This window comes from Triturus cristatus, chromosome 5_2 (assembly GCF_964204655.1).
Source record: "Triturus cristatus chromosome 5_2, aTriCri1.1, whole genome shotgun sequence".
NCBI classification, from domain to species: Eukaryota; Metazoa; Chordata; class Amphibia; order Caudata; family Salamandridae; genus Triturus; species Triturus cristatus.
Window position 1 is genome coordinate 504,740,382 of NC_140588.1, and position 25,367 is coordinate 504,765,748.

The 25,367-nt window shown below is 43.3% G+C and overlaps 2 protein-coding genes across 21 annotated transcripts in view; one reads left to right on the forward strand and one right to left on the reverse strand.

The window, feature by feature from the left end:
* PDE1C (phosphodiesterase 1C) overlaps positions 1–25,367 on the forward strand; it is a 1,636,609-nt gene that overhangs the window by 654,092 nt on the left and 957,150 nt on the right. The window lies entirely within an intron of this gene.
* LOC146823222 (uncharacterized) overlaps positions 1–25,367 on the reverse strand; it is a 312,919-nt gene that overhangs the window by 25,815 nt on the left and 261,737 nt on the right. For all 11 annotated transcript variants that reach the window (XR_014962150.1, XR_014962153.1, XR_014962148.1 and 8 more), the window contains one exon: positions 3,515–3,618. The gene's annotated coding sequence lies outside the window, so the exon portion shown is untranslated. The remainder of the gene's footprint in view (positions 1–3,514; positions 3,619–25,367) is intronic.

Sequence of the window (25,367 nt, forward strand, 5' to 3'; positions counted from 1 at the left end):
CTATTGAAATACTGCTCTCTTTCTTTACCCAAGTCCATTCTTATTGTCTGGACTACTTTGTTACATTATGCAGCTTGTTTCTTTGTCATGGTATTGGTTTGTCTCTGTCCCACCTCGTTGTTTCAGATAACCTCAACATAGCATCACATCACCTCACATCATGACCAGAATAGAGGGCTGTGCAGTTTATCCTCAAGCCTCCTAATTACCCGATGCCAAAATATAATAAAAAGTGCCCATGAAAGGAAAGGGACTTGCCAGTTTTAAACAAATCACCAACTGGACATGGTCAGGTAAAGACTAGAAGTTAGTGCTGACTTAAATAGTGTCAGAACCCCCATCTAACCTGCAAGTGAATGATCATCAACCTTGAAGTCAGCGATAGCCATCTTGGATTGGGAAATAAGTCAAGGTGTAAAGAGAGATTCTGAAAGGGTGATGGTCAATCAGGCAGAACTCTAACCATGCACGAGGCAGAGAGCACAATGGGCAAACATTGTCCATCACTGTCCTGGTGACCATCAACCCTTCGCTAAAGATTTGCAAACGTGGACCCCTAAACCCTGTGGTGAATATTTCTGCCAATCCTAGAGCCCCCAGGACCCCCCTACGAAGTCACACACCATCACATTCTATGTTGCTGTCCCTGAATGTCTGATCATGTAATCTAGATCCTCTAGAGTTTCTGGTGTGTTGTTTATATCTCTTTAGTACTCCCACATCTTAGAATGTCCTGATAGTTATAAGATTTTTAAATACATGGACTAGTGGAAGTTAATTTTGTGTGAAGAGTCCTACTTCATGGAACTTTCCTCCCTGCTCTTTCATTCTCCGGATGATCACCTCTAATTTGAAAAGACTGTTAGGTACCTGGATATCCTCTCACTGAGTGGAACAATGTTACCAGTGGCCCTTTGCAACTGAAAAGCGTTCTAGTGACCATTTGCCAACTAAACGATATGCCAGCAGCATTCTAGAAAATCATTAAACAAATTAAAAAGACTGAACAATAATTAAATATCAAAATCCTCAACTAGTTAGAGTTATGTATGAACTACATCGTGTGGTTTGCAGTGGGAGGCCTGAGGCTTTCTGGTCCAATCAGGCCTTCTAGCTTCCTTTTTGAGCAACCTGGTCTTCTGCCACAGCTTCACTGATGCGTTCTGAATATCAGTGGATGCACTTTGTATGAGGTATTTTGGAGCGGGTGGAAAGAACCTGCAAGTGCCTACATCTGTCTATTGCACACCGGTCTGATCTTTGGGGTTCAACCTTTCTCCCATATTGCTGTTGTAATCATTCTCCACCTTTTGCCAAACGAACACATCCTTTTTTCCAAATGGTGCCACATCCCTCTTCTTCTTCATCTCTCTATTTTCCACATATATCACCAGCATGTTAGTGTACATAATCAAGCTATAAAAATATCAATCAATCAAATTGGGACTAAACAAAGGTTTCAACAAAGCAATACAAAAACATTTTATTGCACGAAGTGGAGTAAAAAGCAAAAGGATGTTTGAAAGTATTCCCAAACTATGTTGTCCACTGTAGACAATCATCATCCTATTTACGTCTGTGTCTGTACAGTCAATTATAAATGAAACATACATAGGTGTGTAAAAAATAAAAGGAAATAAACGGCTAAGTATAGCCATTAGCAGATTTTAAGAGCAACCTTCATACATATTCCCAGTACATATCTCCCAGTTTCAAAAGTGTTGTATCCTGAATACTTCACCCAAATTAACAGAAACATTGCGGCTCCTCTTGAGTTTTACATTCTTCAAAAGTTTCCATAATATTTGAAAATGGAGAAATTCAGTGTGTTGCAGGTAGGATTGTATTCTGCACAAACCTGGTGGAAAATGCTCTCTATCTTTTCTGTTTAAAAATGCTTCATTAGAATATAAGAACATTACAGAAATTATAGCAAATTAAATAGTGCAAATAAAACCAGCAGCACTACTTTAAATACACCTACAAAAGAATCTATTAAAATCTTAAAAATCAAATATTCATTATTTCAGTAAATACCCATTAAACATCCTACCCTATACAGAATAGATTACTAAATTGTATAATAAGCACTCAGTTGTTTTTTTTAAAGCAAAAACATGGGAGGAAAAGGGAGGAGGAAGGAAGAAGTGAAGAGTGATAAAAAAAGAAAGATTTATTTTGACACATTATAAACCTTACAGAATACTAGCAAAAAGGCCTATTTGTAAATGGAGAAATTGGTAAATGAACAACTCTATTGGCTTTAAATGTTATTAAGCTTATGCAAAGATATGTAAGGTTTCTTTTTGTTCTGTAAGAACTTTATAAAAAGTGAGGGAGTTTTACTGGCAGTATGAACATATAAAAACTGATAATAGATAACATCATCATTTTAAAATAGTATCAAGCTTGCCCCACCTAGATTGGAAGAGGGGTGGTTGAAAATAGTACTAATCAGACTGGAATAAAGGATACCTAAGCATTTAATTTTGGAAGGTTCAAAAACTCAGATTCCTTGAACATTTCATTAAAACAATATATATTACGCAACAAGACCTCAGAATTATCAATATTCCTTTTATAAACGAGAGACCGCGTCATGAGAAGACTGAATCTAAACAAATTCTGAAATAGAATTGTTTGGTTAGACGTGTATATTAATATGTCCTTTGCATAGCCTGCAAATTTAATCTCTACCTCCTTGCACTTATAACCAACAATGCTATTTGATCTATCTTATTTCCAAAAGGGTTCTAGGCTTAATGTAAAGAATAATGGGTAGTGGGCACATCCCTGTCTATTACCTCTTTTGAAGTGAAAAATAGGAAGGTTGCCTTCCAGTAACAAAAACTGAGGTTTTGGTACCAGTATAAAGGACCCTATTATATTGCAAACCTTTGGGCCCAAATCCATGCTGCTTCAAAGCTTTCAACCTAAAATCCCAACTTACATGTTTGAAAACCTTCTCAGCAAGTGTTACTGCCACAATTAGAGCCATGTGTATCAAAGTATTGTGAAGAATATTTACAAAGGCCCTTGTGTCACCTGTAATATATCTTCCTTTAATAAACTCAGATTGTTCTATGACAATTAAATCAGGAACAAGCCAAAATAAGATATTAAATGAACAAATAGCAAACATAAGGCTAAATGTATATGAGCATAAATGTACAAGCCACGGAACATAGTAAAAAAGAGAAAAGGCACAATGTCCGTAAGGCAGAAAAGAGAAAAGCAAAAGAAGAGACCATACAACTGTACTTGAAAGAAAAACCACAAAGAATGAGAGAAAATGTTTGGTAAGAGGTCAAATTGACTCTTACTATAGCACTGTAGTTAACATGAAAGAACACACTGAGTATGATGATTGGTAAAGCACCTATGACAATGGCAATCCTTACCGCTAATGACCCTGGAAGTTAGCAAAAGGGAAGAAGGAAGAAAATGGGAGGCAAAAAAGTACAAGGGAACAGCGAACATGGAGCTCAACCACACATCAATCAGGTGAACTTACCCTGACAGAGGAGGAGTGAGGGAATATCTACTCTGTGGAGATGATTACATTTAATGACAAAACTTCAAATACATCCACCAAGTTCACTATGACAAACAAGAGACCTGTAAAAAAAAGACACAACAGGCAAAATCAATACCATCCTAGTATGATGTCAGGAGATAAACATCAAGTAACAAGCCATATGAGTTCAAGAGAGCATATTTTGAGCATAACAGAACATAGCATAGGTTGTAATCATGTTTTGTCAACATCCATTGCCTCTGCTTTGTGAAGTTGAATACATTTCCATTATTGATCCGGAGTATCAAAGTAGTGGTCTTGTCTACATGTGTAACTTTAAATAGAGGTGAGTGGATCAAACCAAATCTTGAGTTCATGGATCTTCCGGATGGACACAGATCTTCTGTTTGCTGTGATTCTCGAAGTGCCTTGAGAGGAAAATACCTTTTGCCTAGACCACAGTGTGAGAAATTGGATTGTTGGTTGAGGGAGGTGAACCGCTACTCAAGAAACAGCCACAAACTCTGTCGGAGTGAACCATAAAAAGCCACTAAACTAACCTGTGTTTTACCTTCTGGTAGCTTGGCACAAAAACAGTCAAGTAGTCAGGCTTAACTTAGAGGCAATGTGTAGAGTATTTATGTTGCACTTAAACAGGTAATAAGTGAAAACATAGCAAGTAAAATGTAACACTTATTTAGAAAAATAGCGTAAACTTTAATAAATGATTTGAGACCAAAACAACAAAATTCCAATCAGTAGAGCCGGAGTAATAGATATTTGACATTTAAAGTGTAAAATAGCACCTACAAGATCAAAACGTCAACCGCGCGTGGCCAGCATATCCCTCTGTATATAAGCATTTATTTGTACTATAGATATGTACCTGTCTTTGTGTAATGCTTTGTATAAACATGTAGAATAATTATGTTGTCACAAAATAAATAAAATACATTTTTAAGTACAACACTTGAAGCCAGAGTTTATCTAATGCATGTTTAATCTACATATACTTACTTCCTTTATGCATCTATATACCTTCCATGTGCTTGTATCGATATATTTATTACTTTTACCCTAAAAAAGCATTTTCAATGCACTACCCTATTTCTCATCCTATACGTCTATCAATATCTTCCATCTACATATACTTACCTCCTTTATGCATCTATATACTTTCTATGTACTTATGAATCTATATATTATTACTTTCTTCTAATTCAGCATATCCAATGCACTACCCTATTTCTCACCCTATACCTCTCTCAATATATCTTCTACCCCAACTTTCTGACACATCCTGAGAAACTCTGCCGGAACAGGAAAACCACCAAAGACCAGATCAACTACAGGAACTCCATGAATAAATACCACCAGCGCATAAGAGCCACCAAACAAACCTTTATCAAGAACAAAATCCACACCAACGCAAGTAACGCAAAAGAACTCTTCAATGTCATACAGCAGTTCACCAAACCCCACAGCGAAGCCACGGACGTCACACCATCCCAGGACCTCTGCAACAAACTCCGCTCCTACTTCCATCTTAAAATCAAGGCCTTCTACGACAACTTCAGCAAACAAACTCCGGACACCACCCCCCTCTCCACCACGACAACCAGCCGACCATCACCACCTGGAAACCTGCCACCACTGAAGACACCACCTCGACCATGAAGAATACTCAGTAAGGAGCCCTCTCAAACCCCTGCCCACTGCACATCTACCACAGAGCCGCTGCCGTCATAGCACCTGAACTAGGCCAAACCATCAACGCCTCCCTCGAATTCGGCATCTACCCCGACGACTGGAAGCGAGCAGAGGTCAAGCCCCTCCACAAGAAACCCTCGGCCGACCCGACAGACCTGAAAAAATACCGGCCCATCTCCCTCCTACCCTAGGCAGCCAAAGTCCCCGAGAAATTCATCAACGCCCAGCTGACCACCTTCATCGAAGAGAACGCCATCCTCGACTCCTCCCAGTCCGGTTTTCGCAGCAACCACAGCACCGAGACCGCCCGCCTCGCTGCCACCGATGACATCTGCATACTACTCGACCAGGGCCACACTGCGGCCCTCATCCTACTAGACCTCTCCGCAGCCTTCTACACCGTCTCACACCGCACTCTCACAGCCAGACTCCACGACGCCGGTATACGAGGAACCGCCCTAGACTGGATCCGCTCCTTTCTCTCCGGCAGAACCAAAAGGATCAGACTCCCTCCCTTTCTCCCTGAACCCACAGAGATCAACTGTTGAGTACCCCAAGGATCCTCGCTCAGCCTCATGCTCTCCAACATCTACATGGCCCCTCTCGCCGCCATCATCCGACAGCATGGGCTCAGCATAGTATCTTACGCCGACAACACCCAGCTCATCCTCTCCCTCATTAAGAACCCCCGAATAGACCAAGAAGGAATGAAAGACGTCACAACCTGGATGAACAACAGCTGCCTGAAACTAAACTCGGAGAAGACAGAGGTCTTTGTCCTTGGACCCTCCCCCACTGCGTGGGACAGCTCCTGGTGGCCCCCTGCCCTCGGAAGCCCACCCACCCAGACGGACCATGCCCGAAACCTCTGCATCATTCTAGACTCCTCCCTCACCATGACTCGCCAGATCCACGCCGTCACCTCCACCTGCTTCAACTCTCTCTGCATCCTCTGCAAGACCTTCATGTGAATCCCCCCTGAAATCAGAAAGACAGTCACCCACGCACTCATAACCAGCAGACTGGACTACGGGGATGCCCTCTACGCGGGAATCAACAAAACTGTGCTACACAAACTTCAAACCATCCAGAACACCTCAGCCAGACTCGTCCTCGGAACCCCACGATACGAACACATGACCCAGCACCTATGAGACCTCCACTGGCTCCCCATCAAGAAGAGAGTAACCTTCAAACTACTCACCCACGCCTACAAATCCCTCCACAACATCGGACCCAAATACGTCAACGAAAGAGTCTCCCACAAGGAACCTCCACTCCGCCGACCTCGCCCTGCCAGAGACCCCACACATCTGCAAAACCAGAGCAGGCGGAAGGGCCTTCTCCTACATCCCAGCAAAGACCTGGAACGAGCTCCCAGTCAACATCAGATGCTCCCCCACTCTGTACACCTTCAGGAAGTGCCTCAAGATTTGGCTCTTCGACGTCGACTGATCTGGAGCTGCACACACATCACCCCAGCACCTTGAAACCCTCACGGGTGAGTAGTGCGCTTTATAAACCCCTGATTGATTGACTAATTGATTGATTGATCTCAAACTTCTTTCTACTAATCTTTCCAGTGCACTACCCTATTTCTCACCCTATACCTCTATCAGTATATCCTTTACATCTGCTCTCTCATTTATCCCAAACCCATACCACTACTATGATCCCCAAAATAACCCTTACTAGACTCTCCTCTACTATACGCTTCCTTATATCATCTGACACCTCTTTTACTATACCGATCCCCCAAAACAAGCCTTTCTAAACTCTTCACTCTGACTCTTCCCCTCCATTTCCCTTTTTACTCATCCCAAGCCTCCTCCTTCTGCTATGACCTCCAAAACAAATAAACGTCTAAATCCTTCACTCTTCTATCCCTCCACTATCCTTTTCAATCAAAATAACAGACCAATATGTCCAATTCTCAAATTTCACTATACTAATTCACCACTAATCATTTATGGGTTCCGGAGTAGCGTGCTCCTTGCCAAAAAAGTGCTTCAACACCACATCAGAGGTAGCAAGCACTATATAAAAGCAAACCTCTTTCCTTCTTTTATCCTTCCGCTAGTCTTCTGAATCTAAATACCTGACTAACCTATCCACCACTCAAATTACTTTCATATTTCACTATACTAATTCAATACTAATCCTTTATGGGTTCCGGAGTAGCGTGCTACTCACCGAAAAAGCGATTCGACGCCTCGTCAGTGGTAGTAAGCACTATCTAAATGCAATTACAATACAATACAATCTATTTGTGCAAGACCGAGGCAAAGTCGAAATTTATAGCCATCGATGATGAAGCACGGGTAGTATACACAAAGTGGATTGTGCCCAGTTCCGCTTACCTTTGGACATAGAATTTTTTGTAAAGAAAGTTGTCTGAGAAGGTTAAGTTCCAGGGAGCAGGGCAGCCGGCGGTGTCTGAGGGGGAGCCTATAGGGGGGTCGCTGGACTAAGCTGCGGTGAAATTTCTACATTCTGACTTAGTCTCTTTTATGGCAGTCGAAAATCTCCAGTGGGATGAAGCAGGCTATTGAATCTACTGAGGTCTCCACGAGGTCAGATATCTCTTCTGTGAGTAGCCGCTGAACAGGGGTTGCTGTGGAGAAAAATGCAGTGGGAGTTGCCGCAAAGTCAGGCCAAACAGCAATGCATCTTGGGAGGATCAGCGAGTAGGTAGGTCCCGATATCCTCCTGGTTCTCAGAACACATTATGGCAGAACATCTTCTCTAAGTCCCAAGTTTTGGATTTGGGAAATCTGGACACATTTAGCATCACTTCCAAGGGTCCAGGGCTAGGGCAGGGGCACCACTTGGAGGGTCAGGACTCACTCAAACTGGGTCCAGGTACAGGTGCAGGACTTTTCTGTCTTTGTAGCTCTGATTAGGAGGCCAGCCAACTAGCCCTTGGAGTCACTCTGCAAGTCTTGGGTTCAAGCATTGCGAGCCAGTCTCAAGCAGCAGGGCATTCCTCTGATGGTGCAAGGCAGACTTCAGGTAGCAGGGCAGTCCTCTTGGCACTGCAGGTCAGTCCTCTGAAGTGCACAGCAGGCTACAGACAGCAGGACAGTCCTCTGAGAGTTATTTTGCAGGTCCAGAAGTGAACTGAAGAGTGAGTATGAGAGTCCTATTCTTATACCTGGTGCCCACCTTGAAGTGGAAGAAACCTCTGGAATTTCCCTCACCTCCACAGAAGGGTCTGGAATTCTTTGCCTCCCCGTCCTGGTCACAGTGTGTCTGGGGGCACAATAGGCTTGTGTAAAGTTCTTTGTGTATGGGCTAAGGCAGGGTCTTTGAAGTGCCAGTCGGTCTGTGCACAGCTCCCTCTCACCCACCAACCTGCTTTGGATATTTCATCCAGCCAACAACCAATCCCTTTATCTTTTGGCTGCCTGGGAGGAATACACAAAGGCCAACTTTGAACTACACCTAGTCATGTTACACATCAAACGGACTGCAGCCAACAAATGATTGGTACAAGAAAAAAACAACTTTCTAGAAGTGGCATTTTCAGAATTGTGACTTAAAATCCAACTTTACCATTAAAGAGGATTTTAAATGACAATGTCTTAGACCTTAAACATAACATTTCTACCTGCTCCCAAACAAACATTATCACTTATAAAATGTAATAATATTACCCAATGTTATCCTACAAGAGAAGCAGGCTTTACAGTAGCGAAAAACAAATGTAGGAGTTTTTCACTACCAGGACTTGTAAATCTTAAAAGTACATTTCCAACTTTTTAAAATACAATGCACGCTGCCCTGTGGGCTGTTTAGGTCCTACCTTTGGGGTGATGTATATGTAATAAAAAATGAGTTTTAAGCTGGGTAAGGATTTATTTTGCCAGGTCAAATTGGCAGTTTAAAACTGCCCACAGGCTACAAGGGCGGGCCTGAGACATGTTTTAAGGGACTACTTAAATGAGTGGCACAATAAGGGCTGCAGGTCCACTAGTAGCATTTAATTTACCAGCCCTGGGTAAATGGAATACCACTTTACTAGGGTCTTACTAGTAAATTAAATGTCAATCATTTGTAAGTCAATGTTACCATGTTTTAGGGAGTGAGCACAATCACGTTAGCACTGGTCAACCGTGCTAAAGTGCACAGAGTCCTAAGGTCATCAAAAGAATTCAGCAAAGCAGGAGTGGAGAAGGCAAAACGTTTGGAGGTGACCCTGCATAGATGGGCAATACCAAACACACTGCATTTGTTTTTGGTGTTGTGCAGAGGGAAGGGCTTTCATATGAACAGTGAAATGCAAAAAAGGACTGTGATTCCTCTGCACTTAGAGGAATGACTTGGTGAAGAAGTCTTAGGCCCAAAACAAAGATCCCTTCTCCAATGCAAAGCTTGAAAGAAATGACATAGTTTAAAAGTTAAAGACATCCACCTAACATGAAAAAGTAGGAAAAATAAGTTCCTGTTAGAACTCTTTTAAGGGGGCTACGGGGCAAGCAGGAGTTACCGGACCTTATACTCCCAATATCCTGGTGCTGGCCCTACTATGGGTCCTGCTCTACTGGGCCAAGCACCCCTTCTGCACCTAACTCTCAGTTAAAAAGCATCAGTCGAGCAGTCAAGGCTTCTTCATGGGGGAGGGGGTGCAAACAATAAATCAATGTCCAGTGAATTTTATTTTATATAAAAATATATTTTTATTCTAATTTTACACATGCAAATGTAAACATCATTTAAAAGCAATAACACTATGCCCCTTGAGGTCGGTGCGCCAGTAGTTGTTAGGCCACTCCTACTAACTTTAGTGTAACAGGTTCAATGTTATTCCCCTTTCACTGATGACCTCATCCAGGGAATGTAAACTATTGGGCTATACTCAAGAGTTCTCCCCTCTGACGTCTTTCAGAATTTCAGTCACAAGAGTCTACAGGGTCGCAGATCCGATGGCAGTATGTCCTCCAGGGCCCCAAAGGCCCAGGTCATCGCTTACCCCCTCCAGTGGCATGGAACCCTTCAGCGGCACAACAAAGTCCTGCTCTGGATCAGCATAGTCAGGCTGCATGTGTTCACACACGGCAGGTGCAGGCTCTCTGCTCCAAGCCACACTACAGGCTTGTTCTAGCGAGTGGGGTTATTCCAGCTCTGGTGATCGTACGGTAAGTTACACTTCCCTTCGCAGGGGGGAAGATTGATTACCTTGTTCCGATGGGGCTCTGATGATGTAATGTGATCATCGGGTCTCCTTTGGTGCAGTCTGCATTATGTGGGCTGGACTCTTTAATGGTCCTGGGCGACAGCCTGAGCCATTGGCATTAGTGTCTGTGGTGGCCTCTCCTGGCATACGTGGTCACTACCACATCACTCACTAGTCTAGTCACGCTGACTTGGCATTGATGTTCATGGTGACCCCCTCCCTGGCACCACACGGTACCAGTCACAAAGAGGTCATGCAAGGCTGGTGCCCTCAACATAGTGCTCACTCCTTGGCTTGGTCCACTGCACCGCCTCCTGGCACATGGGGGTCACCACAACAATCCAGCACACAGGCTATGACCCAATCGGATTCCTCTTGCCTCGCACAGGAAGTCCTCATGATAGTGCTCCCCTCTGGACCTTGCTCCTTCCAACAATTTCCTCTTCTGCACAGAGTACACAGGTCTTGCCAAGCAGGCAGGCACTGTGCTCCAGGTCAGGTGATCATGGTTTCCCTGGGTAATGTCTCCTTATCCAACAGAAAGCTAGCAGGCCTGGGCACCCAGTCCTGATCACAGGCATAAGTGTTTTAGAGCTTACCCTCCTCACACTGCCCGTCTGGCTGTTCAGCTGATGATTCAGGGTCCAAAACTTCCCAACTTATAGTACTTTTAGTACTTTTCCACACACAAAATGTAATTTAGTGTCTGAGACTTTGAGGTTTTATGTTGTGGTTCTGTTTGTTTGAACTATACATCTTTCCCCTTTCTTCTTCATCCTGAAGGATGTCTGTCACAGCAGGCCGAACTCCAAAGCTAATTAACCCACAAAAAGATTCATGGGAGTGACCAGAGTTCACACCTGGATATCAGCCACAGTGATATGTGCATCAAAACGTTAATCCTGGGCTCCCAGCCCTTCTCTATATAATGCCCTTGTCAGCCCTATCTCCTTCTTCCTGAGATGCGTCCAGACCCCTTCCTTGTGATCCAACATTGAATCAAAGAGCCCTTTGAATTCCACAGAGAGAGCCTTGCTCTCCCATCCTCCACTGCATGTCCCTCCCAGCTTACAGGAATGCAGCATAAACAAATCTGTCTGGGGGGATTCCTTTACTCCTCATGTATCCACTAGGCAGGCTTGGGCTTCCCAAAATTGAACCCAATGCCTTCCACGTAACACCCGTGCAGGCACACTTGCACACAGTATACATCAACAGCACACTTACTGCACAGTACTGTTATCCTCATGTATTTTCCCACCACGAGTAAAACTACATGCAGCAAATGCATTCAGTCTGTGCACACTGTTCAGTGCTGCAGTCTTTCGGTATTGTTATTTTAAAAACACACACTGCCAGGATACACCCATTTACCATGTGTACACTGTACCACACTTCACTCCCTGAGTAGTGTACCTGTCGCAAGCACACATGCGCTCTGCATGTGTCCATCACACATGCACCTCCTCAGAAACTTGATGTAGGCCAAGGGTGAGTTACGCACAAAGCAGCGGAACTTTTCAAAATGTAAGTGAGCCTGTAGGCCGCATTCCAGTGGGTAAAAAAGTCCTGTTCACTTCTACTGATCAGTACACGGTATGCTGCCACTACCGCACTTGTGCTGCTTAACTCCTGGTGAAGGCAGTACCCTTCCACCACAATGAGGGCAGCGCTTTGGGTGCCCCTCCCAGCCCAACAAGACCACAATCTGTGAGACAAGCCTGTGTCATGGCACACACACATGATCTGTGTTCACCTATGACAAAACAATCAGCATTTGGGATCCAGACAACAGTACAGGTGGGCAAATGCTGGACTTTTCCCTTCCAACAGTCTCCAATAACTACTATGCATACCTTGTGTCAGCCCTCCACCTCCTTCAGCTATAAAAAGTGCACACTATGCCTCATGCAAACAAAATGGTGTGCACAATTGAGCATTGAAAGAATTTAACTTTTCCATTGTATGAGGCAGAAGAGAACCATTTGAAACATAAATAATTGTGTTCTTTGGTGCTGCCACTCGTACCTCACCTATCTGCTGTCCTCCTCCCTTTAATTAAAGAGGAGCACACTACCATGTAAATCAACAAAATCGCAGGTGTGGTGATCTGGCCTGAGGGGCAGCATTACTTAAGCCAAAAAGGTACTTCTAGGCTACATGTTGGTGTAAAAACTCATTGAGCTGCTCTGAAGCTACTCCGGTGCCCACCTTTGGGAATTCAAGAGGGCGTAATACACAGCCTCAATCTCCCTTACCCGTAGCGAGGGAAACAGCAGCTTTGACACTAGATGGCCATTTTGCAGGCACCCAAACAACTTCCACAGGACTTATCTTTTGGGCACTAGTATATGTATGCTAATGTAGTTTAGCGATTAATAATATAACTCAAAAATCCATATGGGTAGTGTGTGCTCTGTGGTATTCAAAGTATTGCATATTATGATTTGTGCTCCTAGTTTTCACATAATGAGCATTACCTAGCACACCACTACAAAAAAACAAAATGCACATATTTAGTTTTGGAGGAATACAGAACTATTTTAAAAAGTAATGATTGATGACACTGGCTGTACGGGTACATTCCCTCCCCAACAGTGGTGCCTACATTCTGATTTCAGGATCAGCCATATGTTGGGCTTTTGTGCTTACTGGCATGAGAAATGTACATGAAGACTAGTGACTAGATGTACGACCCTTTTTAGCAGTCTTAAATGGGAAATCGGCCCGTTTGCGACCGCTAAAAAGTGTTATAGTATGAACAAACCCTATTTTGCAAGTCAGTAACTAATTACTGACTCGCAAAATAGGGTTTGTGAGCTGCTATTAGGAAGGGGCGTGCCAAAGGCATCCCTTCCAAATAGCGATTTCCACTGGTATTTGCGATTGTTTTGCGGCTGCAAGTGCAGTCGCAAAACACTCTCAGTTTACCACCTACTTCAAGTAGGTGGTAAGCTACTCGCAAATAGGAAGGAGACCCAGCGGGCCCCTTCCCCTTTGTGAATGGATTTGAAAATATTTTTTAAGAGCAGGCAGTGCATACTCCTAAAAAATTAAACCGAAACGTTTCATTTTCTATTTTAAATGCAGCCTGTTTTCCTTTAAGAAAAACTGCTGCATTTAAAAAAAAAAAAAACGGCTTTATTGAAAAAGCAGTCACAGACATGGTGATCTGCCGACCCCTGCAGGCCACCATCCCTGCGAGTGCTGGCTATTCCCAATGGGTCTCAAGTTGCAACCTGCCTCCTGCAGATTGATGAGGCAGGTCATATGCTTCCCCATTCCATTTTGTGAGGCACAAATTGCGAGTCGCATAACGTCTCAATTGCGACTCGCAAAATGGAATGGTCCTACATCTGGCCCATAGTCTCATGTTTGGAACTATTTGCAGGCATGTGCAATACTCGTGCAGAATGTTAGGTGCTGCCCTAGTTAGTGTGCCCAGGAGATATAGAACAAATATTGTATCTATATTAGTAAGGAAGGATACATTATCAGTGAGGCTGAGCTGTGAGAGTAGGAGATGGATTTGGTGCATGTCAGCAGAGGAGTTTCTGTGGCTGAAAGGAGTCTGAGTATTCTGGAGGAAGATTTGTGACAGATAAAAGCTAGGAGAACTTGCAGTCAAGTCGACAACAAGGCAGCCCTGTAGGGGCCAACACAATGACCCCACCAAGGAATGAAGAACTCTTGGAGGGCAAACATGGGTAAATCTCACAGGTCAGGGGACCCAAATAGTGGACAGCCTATTGAGAAACTATGGCTGGGACACTATCAGATAAGTGACCCATCGGTCTTTCGTGGTCCATGGAATGTCTTCACCATTCGCAAACAGTTCCCAAGAAAAAGAAGAATTTGAGGGACACCCAAACCACAGGACTCCTGTGCAGCAGTACGTGGACAATGCCTTTTGGGTCAGCACTGGTGGGTGGTAACTACTTTCTGTGTGTGAGGCAGGGGATAGTGGGACCTACTCCATGTCTAGTTAGTGGTCTTGTTTGCAGACTGCTCAAGACTCATGTTGAGTTGTAAGGAATGCAGGAGGCTTAGTCTCTCAACCCAGTTCTCATGTCCATGGTACTACTTCACTTCTTATTTATCTCTACCCTGAAGAAAGGTGGGTGTGCCTCCTCGCTTTCTGCAAGAGGGGGTAGAGGAAGCAGAATAATGGGCAAAAGGACCAGAGCGAATGAGTTTTATAGTACATTTCTCTTGAATGACAATGGGATGTGTCTTAGGTGTGACCCATTACTCCTGATCGATCTGATGTGCTAACAGTGGATAAGGTTTCAGCGATAGCTTTTGAGGCAGCTTGTAGATACGCTCTGTATCTGCAACCCTTTTACCTTTTAGATTAAATAAAAGAGTAAGGCACAGAGCCAGCTGTGTGTGAGTTTTCGTTGGAGATATAATTTGCGTTCCTGGCCCTAAATAACAATATTAATCCATTTTGGGCACAATTTTATAATGAATTGGAAGATTTATGCCTACCATGCAGATGCAATTGAAACCTGTGAACACCATGCCATGTCTACCTAGTAAATCAGTATGTGAGCCCCCTTCTGTTGAGGTTAGCACCAGTACCAACATACTGCCAGTGGGAGCGGGTGTTACCAAGGATTACCAAGGGTGTAGACGCAAAGCACCCTAATATTGTCAAACACCATCTCTAGCTACTATTCGGCGATTCACCTAGGTTGAGCTAAACCTGCCAAACGTATAGGCATCCTCAATCAGAAGAGCTGAACAGGCTTCACTTTTCTTCTCAACAATATGCTTCACTTTTCTACATTAGACCTTTATTTTGAGTGCTACATTTTTGCGACCAATAAAAATTGTGATGTGAAAACATGTTTCTTCATTTAGCAGTGTTTCCCCAGAGCAATTTTGCCTCCCCATTTATTGATTTCCATGTTGGGAGGTGGAATAATTGGAGGCTTTACTACAAGTCATAGCTATAAGTTTTCATATTATCAAGGTGTAAAAGATTGAATAGGGAAGAAATTCCAAGTGAAAAGTCCTTAAAGTTTTATAAAACTAGAAGTATTTTCGTGGATTAATATTGCGAGTCCAAGTACAAGTTGAATTGGACATAAACTCGAAAATCGGGTGCAAAGGCCGTTTGTAGCCAATTTTTCAAACTCATAAAGAACTACATGGTTAACCTCAAACCCGTGGATAAAGGTGTTGGTGGGGTCGCACCAATGCGTCCTGCCTCATAAACACTCTCTTAATGTGCTGTTTTGATTTAATGAGAGAGCTACCAAGAGCCTGTGTTTTTAAATCATAATATTACGTTGGGAGCTTGTTTCTCTGGATCTTAAAGCTCTTAGACCATGTTGTATTATCTTTGTTCAGGTACTAAAAACAAGGCAACCCATTCGCACCATTTTTGCTACTCCTATCATAAGGAACAGAGTAAACACTAATTTATACCAGGAAAAATATAGGCAAACAGATTCCACAAAATGTTATGTTTTTAGATAAGACGCGGAGAAAATACACTGTTTCAGTATCATTTGCTTTGTTGCTGTGTATGATGGTTTTTGGGCTGACAGGTGTTAAAATTGAATATCTGAAGTGTGAAGATTTATCTTCTCTCTTTCTTGAAGTGGATTGTAATTTTCTTCTTGGCACTTTCGTATTGCTCATATATAGAATGTCCTCAAAGTTGATGTAACTCCAGATAGGGGTAATAAAAAAAGTCCTGTCAAGTAAAGTCTACTAATAAGCCCCTCACCAAGAGCTATGTTGATATCAGCTGTGGAAGTGATGGTGTTGCTATGGAGATTAAACCTGTTTCAAGATGGCTGTCTGGCAGGCAGAGATATGGGCAAGCACATCATGTGCTAATTTGCTTCAACTGCGGTAGGGCCAAGGTGCAGCAAACTACAGGTGAAAGTTCACTATAGAAGAACTGCTGTGATCTGAAAACAACTGGGTGATTAGGCTGAGAACCACATTTAGCCCAAGGCTGTGTAAGGACAAAAAGAAGGTGTGAGAGCACAGGCATTATGAGAAGGATTTTAAAAATGCTTATTTTCAGAAAGACTGGGATAAAGTTAAATTCAGGTGGGGGAGAAGCCCGTATAGCTTAGGGGAGTAGTCTAATCTTGGGGGATATGTGTTGTGTGACCCAGAGCTGGCAAGGGAGGTGAAGTGGTTAACATACAAATTGGACAATACAGAAGATGATCAATGAAAAAATGAACTCAAATAATACAATTAATTTGAGTAAGGTAGACATTGGTAGTAAGGTATAAAGAAAGTACAAAACAAACAGGGCTGGCAGAACATGGCTGTTACTGAAGTGCTAAACATATATGTGCCCGAAGGCTGAGAGCAGTAATAAAGAGGCTGTTGCAGCTGAGGTGCTGCCTTTTGTGTAATCATGACACAACAATGTCATGTCTTTGTTTACCGTTTACTTTATTGCTGCTAGGAAATATTAACGATCATTCTGCATACACATAGTTATCTGACATCAGGCTTAGTACCAAGTATGTGGGTTATTTGTTCATTACTTCAAATGTTAAAAATACATCCATTCTCCAGAGACTTGCGGTCAATATGCATCTTGCAGATGTGAAGAATGATGACACTGCCTAGGGCTTTTTGTCTTGGGGATTGACATTATAGATAATCCTTTAAAGCAGACTGAAGCAGGTGCCTTGTGAACAGAAAGCGGATCCAGTCCTTCTCATAATGTGCTTTCCCTCTCACTTATTTGTGTAGCATTGAGTTTAAAGCTTAAATAACAGGGGTAAAATACTTTTCCTAACTAGACCCACATTCACATTTTTCGTCTGTCTTTTCCCTGAATTATACTACAATTTAGACTAAGAAAAAATGAAAAATAACATCCCGCTCAGTTACACTAGCTTCCTTTTTTATTTTAATATTAGGAACGTTTGCCTACATTTCTACCTCATGCATTGAACATATGGGAGCTGTTCAGCACCAAGTCAGAATGAAAGTGTGTGTATTTCCTACAATATCAGAAGATTGCCCTTGCTTGTCTTGAACCCTTGAACATTTAATGAATGGCTTGCCACAAAACACTATTCAAGGTTGACAACATTTGGAAAAAAGCTAATTTTAGCCTGCTAATTTAAATCAAATTGTGTGATCAAGCACATCGTGCATGTATCTGAAGAAAACAAATTCACCTCATGCTCTTACCCTAAGATTCTTTCTTGGTATGATTATAAATTGGTAGGTGTTGATATACTTATCCAAGAGCTCTTCGCATACAAAAACAGGTTGTAGCACCAATAAAAGACAAAATCTAATGATGTGTTTGATTGTTCCTCAAATTGGTCTTACCGGTACCTCTTATTGCTTGCAATTTATCAGACATCGCTTGAATACCTTTTTACTGAGTATAGTTTTTCCACTATATAAAAAAGGCACTATTCACAAATATGTCTTGCGGGGGAAACTCTGTTACTTTGGCTAGTCTTATCTATGCAGTCTACATTAGTGACCCGTCCTTTGAGATGTCCTCAAAATATACATGGAGCAATTTATGGCCCCCTGTCCTCTAAAATTGCCCCTCATGACAACTAGCATTTTCGTTTTTCTGTAAAGGATTAATGATCTTTATCCATCTTTGTAAGATGAAAGTATTTGAATGAAGTAACATAGTTGACGACCGGGGTGTCCAGTCTATGCGTGGACATCAAGCAGTTGTAGCCAAGGGTAGTAGCTTATTCCTCTGGATGTTCTTTGTTACCCCTGGTGCTGCTGTTCTGCATGTTGTCTGTGAGGTCATGAAGACAAGAAGAGTATTTGAGTAGGGCCCTATTGATTTTTTTGCACTTTCCACTCGTGTACGTTATGAAGCTGCACACAGAGAATTGTTAAGTGTCAAAGTGTGGCACAAGGTATTATGGAGCACCTTGGGTTGGCTGTGGAGGGTCAGCCTCTGGCCACACACTCAACTTCTCATCTAGGGAAAGGTGGCTGAAAAAGCGAATATGGTCGAGGGGTCATTCATGCAATGCAGCCCACTACTGTTTCTCCCAAACCCATATTAATCACCACTTGTAGTTAATATTAAGATGCAGGAAATGAATTGTGAAAAGCCAGAGCTGGCTAGAGTGCCTAATTTGTAAAAAAAACATATGTGCCAGGGACCTCGTCAGCAGACTACTGCAGCTTGCACCACACATTGCCCCTGCAATGCTTCCAATGGAAGTAACAACACAACTACTAACCATCACACTCCTACAAGTGTGACAGTTCGGACTATTCCAGGCCCCTCAAAGCTATGAGAATGGCTTGGGCAGCAGGTAATAGTCATTTTTAATGTATATTGAATTAATAATTGACTGTTGTTGTGGTCATCTCAGAGAGCCCACCTTGTGGCAGACTGCCAATAGCACCGGTGTTGACAATTAAGTGCTGGTGCTGAGCACTTGGAGCCACCGGATCAAATTAAGCACTGATTTGCTGCCGAAAAAAGGAAAAATCTTAAGTGGCAGACTCATCCAGATCGTATGATCTGCTTTCAGTTACTAACAATTCTGCAGCTTGTAAGTGGAGAGTGCAGCGCAGCACTGGGTGTAATTTGGTATCTGCCCATCCCAGGAGCATGCAAGGCCTGCCCAGCTTCTTGAAATAGAGCTGTCTCCTGTAGCTGCAGGTATGCATCTTCACTCCAAGCATATAATGCTTTGCCATTTTCAAAAATTTTCATTTGCTTTGTGCTCACAGCACAGATCAAGAATTATATTAAAGGCCTCACTGGTTTTGACCGTAATACATGGTTCATTGTAATTTATTTACAAATGTCCACTGCAATTGCACGTGCACATATTGGGCCTGATTCACAAAGGTAAACTTACACTTTTGTGTACATGTACTATTTTTTGGGTATTCAAAAATTCTGAGTTGAATTTTACTAATCTGTCATTTTATGACGTGGCGAGTACGCAGTGGGGGCTGAGAGCTCTGCGCATAAAAAGATAGGACAGGCTGCCGAAGCTCTATGAAGCCCTACACGACGCAACAAACTATTGGCAAGCATGTGTCAGATCATTCAGCAGGGCCATTTCTGGGAGGTTCGTTGCTGGGTTGTCTTGTCCTCAAAAATGCTTGATGCCTGTGTGTGAATGTGCTCGTGTGTATGTGTGTGAGCGGAAGTGCTTCACTTTTGTGTAATTAGTATTCAATATGGCTGTTCATATGTTGTTCATGGGGTCACAAAAGGGTAATCCTAACTTGATCCTTTTATATAAGCAAAATTAGAGTTTCTGTATTAGTAAAGTTAGCTCACTGTGTTGGGTGCCTATTGCAGTGATACAAGTGCAACATGCTCTTAGGAGTTAGCATACTTTAAAGGATTTCTCGAACTTTAGTGGGTCAGAGGTCAACACAATGACATCCATTGAGATGAGTGAATAACATGCTAACTTTTTAAGCACCAAGAAGCAAATCACTCAAAACATGAAGTCACGTCTGACACTTTCACCCGTTTTAAACTTTTTAACCAACACTTTGCATTCTCTGAAGTGTCTTTTTTTTTAACATTAGTGGTGGTGCTGGATACAAAGCAGGTGCTGGCAGAAGGCGACACCCATGACATGGGCCAGTTGCCAGCTATGTGGCACCTCTGCTCAAAATCACTATCCTGTTTCCACACCCCCACACCGGGCGGTGCGAACAGCCACTCTGATAAGCCTTACTAATAAAGCCCCGCACTGGAGGTTGCACTTGCAATGTCCCGTGCGGAGGGGACGGCCCGGGTTCCCAAAGGCGCGCTGGACGCTGAACACGGCCCCTTTGTGCGCGCCTTCCATTGCGCGCTCCCTCTTTGGAGTCGCTAACAATAACCCGAGTGTTTCTGCTCGTGAACCAGCGTCAGGAGAGGGTCTGGCACGAGCGTGAGATTTGAAATTCTGCGTCATACCAGCTGTCATCTAGCAGACAGTTGGGGGAGGGAAGTGGACGATAATAAGCAACAGTCTGGGGAGATTTTCTGGAGTTTAAGGCCAGATGCGGCTTTCCAGGGTGAATTGGGGCCTTCACCCGGGGACGCTGTGATGTGATGTCAGCCGGCTCTCTCTTCACGATGCTTAATCCTGGTTACACACTGAGGGATGGGGGGGGCCACGGGCACGGCCCCACCGGCCCCTTCGTCAGCAGCCTCTCCTGATGCACTTGGACACGTGCCATTTATTTTCCCAGGAATTCCCCGGGGTGTTGAAGTCACACCGCCGATGCGAGTGGCTCGCCCCGAGCTCGCGCTCTTGTTGTGAGGGGGCTCATTCGCGCACTTGCCGAAGAAACAGATTCGCAGCAGGGATACAATCTGTTGCTATCGCAATGTACTGGCTGCATCTCTGAGCAGTGCCGGCGGGGCTGCGATGTCTCTTAGAAGACGGGACATTCTTGGCATGGTGGATGGTGCTTACAGACGGAAATTAAGGGTAGCTACTGGTAGCTGCTGCTACCCCTCGCACGGCCCTTGCTAGACCTAGTCTCCAGGCCATGAAAGCAGTGGCAGGAATGAAAGGTGCCCATTATGTAGTTCCACTGCTTGCACTTAAGACTTAACCTCACCCATTAGCAGCAGATAAAAGATGGGCGAGGGGCTTAAGGTGGGACATGGGGGCGATTTCATTGGATGTCAAAGGGTGGGCTATATCACCAGGCATTGTGGTTAATCAGCATCCGCATTTCTGACAGGATTACATACTGCAGAGAGAGCACTGCAAAGAATGGGTAATGTGCGCCCAACATCCTGGCATGAGCCCAGTTATCACATTCCCAGTTCATCTTCAGAGCGCCTTTCTGGTCCTCCCATTCGAACACTAAGATGCCCGATGGCGTGGTGACATAACCCGCAGATTTCTACAAAAGTAATCATCTATGGTTAAGAATAATTCCTATAAGCCATTGTTTAATAAGTGTAATTATTCTTGATAGATTGTTGTTTCTCAAATGGTTAAAAAATAGAGTAATCACACCATGCTCCTCCCAGACTTAACATACCTGGTCACTTTGTCCCTGAAACATTACATAGCACCGACGATTTAAAAACTGTTTAGTCACACCATTACTGAAAAAATGAAGCAGACCCAGAACACTGATCAATGTTCGAACTTAAACAACCTCCTCTTCCTAGCTAAAGTTCTGGAGAGCTGTGTAGTAAAGCAATTAACTCTTTTTTACCAGTGAAAACCACCTACTTGATGATCTACAATTGCTGTTTAGATCTGACTGTAATACAGAGATGACTAGGTTACCAATGGCAGGTGATGCGCTCCATACCTTAGACCAAGGCAGTTCTTGTCTTCTTCTCCTCTACAACCTGTCAGCAGCATTTGTTTGCGCCCACCCATGCCTCTCTTAAAAAAGCCATGCTATTACTGATGGGATTATACCTTAAGGTGCCAAGGTTCTTCAAGACACATCTGTCCAACTACTCCTAACAAATACAACTAACAAGCTTGCTCTCAAGTCCTTCCTTTTTCACTAAGGATTTCCTCGTGAATCGATCCTTTCCCCAACACTCTTTAATTTGTACCTGAAGCCTCCACACACACTCCTGAATCGTTTAAACATCATGTTCTCCTGCTACACCAATGACAGTCAGCTCTACCTGAGAGTCACCTCTCTAAAGGACCCTATTGAGCTAACCAATAACGTAAATACCTTACAATTCTCGATGTCGCTCCTCCTCAACCTGAGTCACCGGAAATCAAAGTTACTTCTCATAACTCCCTCGAAATACTCCAAAGCACTCTAGGCTTGACTGGATGCAACAAATATACTGGATAGCAAGCCTATAACTGCGGGCAGTGCTAAATCGTTAGGGTTTACTTTTGGGGAAAACCAAGGAATCAGGCTCACATTAACATTCTAGGTAACAGTGCGTGCTTTCAAATATGAACTTAACAAAGAACGAAGTCTATCGTTTGTCCTTAGTGCTCTTCAGAATTGATTTTCGCATATCACTGCTAAAATCCACCTTCCATCTTTGAAAGCGGGCCCCAGTGCTACAGTTTCCCTGAAACTGGTTGCTGGAAGATCAGTCCATATTATTCCAGACTTGTGTTTGCTCAGTTGGCTTTTCATAGAGTAAAGACAGTTGAAACTAGATTGCGTAGCTCATGTGTCTTTTCATGAGAACTCCTCTAGCGGCTAGCCAGTACATTGATCATCTCAGGAAGATTGTGGCACTCCAGAGCATAGAATCTTTCCTTGAGGAAACTGCAGCCTTCAAAAAGTATAAATCCATCAATCACGCTTGCTATCGTAGCAGTCCCAGATTCTGGATCCCCATCCCTCTCTTTTAGGATGATCTCTTCTTTTCACATCTTCAAAAGAGCGCTCAAAATATCACTTTCCCCAACATCGTTTCCATGTGACCAAACATCTATCATGGTCTCACATATGAATACAGATAGAAAGATGATCCTTTTCGGGTATTGAGGCTCTATGTATACTATGCTATCTTATCTATTCTTGATCATTCTGTCCATCCTGGCTGACCTCATGAGACATCATTCTGCCTAGATATTGGAGAGATGGATCTTAAGTTCGCTAAAGGGATCTACATTTACAAATCATTCTAGTAGTCTAGTAAAGAATAAGCATTACTGTCTTGGAATTTCAAGTCTGTAATATCTATTCTTTTAATTATCTGTAAAACACTCTTCTACCCTGGCAGGTCTTGCTGTGCAGCGAAAAGGAAGCAGGACATTTCTACTGGGCTGCTCAGGACTCTCTCCCCGACACAAAAAAATCCGGGCATGCAAAATCCCACAGTTTTTAAGCCTTGTTTAATAGTTGTTTTTAATTACCCTACCCCCCCTCTACCCATTTGCTTCTGATTGAAAAACATTTAATGAGCCAGGTTAAAGCTAGTCGTGTCCATGGATACCAGCACTACAGGACCTCTAAGAAAGCTTTACCACATTGTTCAAATACTCTTAACGGAAGCGGGCAGATTGTGACCTCTCATGTATATTGCATCTCACCGCCACGAGGAAGCGGATTAGGACCTCACTTTGTAAGGCCCCCACAGTTTGCATTTCAATCAAGCACACTGTTGACAAAGTGAGAGCACAAAAGACTTCCTAGGGCCTGATTCACATAATATTTTGCATACGTAAGTGGACCTGTGGGTGGGAGTAGTTGATCCTGAGTCACAAAATCACACTCAGTGGACTTGTTTACACATAGACACAATTTCCTCAGGATGACAGTGATCCAGTTTGGTGGATTTGCTCTTGGGGTACATCTCTAATCAAAGAGAGGAGATGGGTGTTTTTGAGCGGTTGCTGTACAGATAGTTAGTCAACACCCACAAACTTAGAAGTGTGCGAGTCTTTGCATAGTATCTACACATGGAAGAATTAGTGACATAACACAAAATGATACCCCCCGCCTGCAGAATCTGAGTCTTCCGTATCTCACAAATATTCATTCACCTTAGGCTGAAGGGGGCTCCCATGAAGAGTTGGTGGCCCCATGGAGGGCTGGGGGCCTTTCTGCACTGCAGGGGCTTCAGGGGCCTGCGTTACTCCCCTGGGAGGAATGGTACTCTCGTTCCAGGGTAGCAAAGGAACGGGTACACACAGTTTGCATAACAGTTGCAAAGGAAGCATTTTTCTACACTGAAAACTTCTTTCTAAATTATGAAAATGTTGAAAAAATATTATTTTGCATAATTTTGTTGTGTCCATTCCAATGGGGTTGTCTTCCAAGCAAGCAGTCTGCTGGAAAATGGGTACTGGACCACGAGTACACCAGGAGTCTAGAACCTATTTAGGTTTCTAAGGTATATTCATTTGCATTCATTGATTCGCTGGAAATACAAAACGCTTTCTAAGTGAAAATCTAAAATGCGTTTCTGAAATGTTTTGAGTCAGGCTATGTGACCCACTCCCAGGAGCACAGCTTTTGTGTTATAGCATTTAGTTTAAAGCGGTGGGGTGTTCTGAGGTGAACTCTCTCCAGGAGTTCCACACTGTCAGGTTCTCTTTCTAGTTTTATCCTCTTTTCTCTCCTACACAAAGCTTTAAATTATAGAGCAGTGCCAGGTGTATTTTACTCTGCAATGGAAACGTCAAGATGATTTCTTTCCATTGTGAAGCAGAGACTGTTTAAAATGAGCAACACGGAAGCCTCTTCATGAAACATTTACTCTTTTCACATTCTCAGCTCACAGCGCTCCTTTGGTACACTGGATGTCTGTCTGTAAAGATCTATTGTTTACATTTCAACTACTGCCATGCCTGCTTTATACATGAAAAAAAGGTAGAAATAAGTTAAATGCATTCTCAAGGTGGCTATTGCTTATCAAAACACCTCATTCAGATGTATAATGTGTGCATACAAATCCGTCTCCAGCTCATGAAGGGTATCAAACGTTGCCGAGACATCACTGGTGGGCAGGAGGTGGAGCCTAACTGCTGAAAGTTTGTTTACTCTATGTAGTGGATCTAGGTCTAACATTTTTGTTGGAAAAATTCTGCCAGTGTATGATGGTCACGTTTCCATCTACCAGTGTGAACACTGGAAATTAACTCATTTTCGCTACTTAGGAAGCTACTCCACATATTAGGAGCACTGGACTAACCTGTTTGCCAAAGACCACTTCATTCTTTGGGGCTGGGCACAGACAAAAGAGGGGAGGGGATAGGGCTTTACAACAGACAACACAGGGCAGGTAGGAGGGGTAGTTACAGCACAACAGAGCAATGCTGTCAGCTGGGAGTGGCAGCAAAATAGAGCATTGAGGACAGAAGCGAGGGGATAGGGGGTAGGTCATGAACATTGGATAGGCAGTGTTGAGATGGCAGGGACAGGCAGCAGCCATCTGACAAGGCTAGGCAGGTGGGGAGGGGCAGTGGCAGCTCAACAGAACACTTAGAACAGATAGGAGGGTGGCAGGTCCATGGAATATGGTGGGCAAAAGGGAGGGAGCAGGGGCATGTACAAAGACATTGA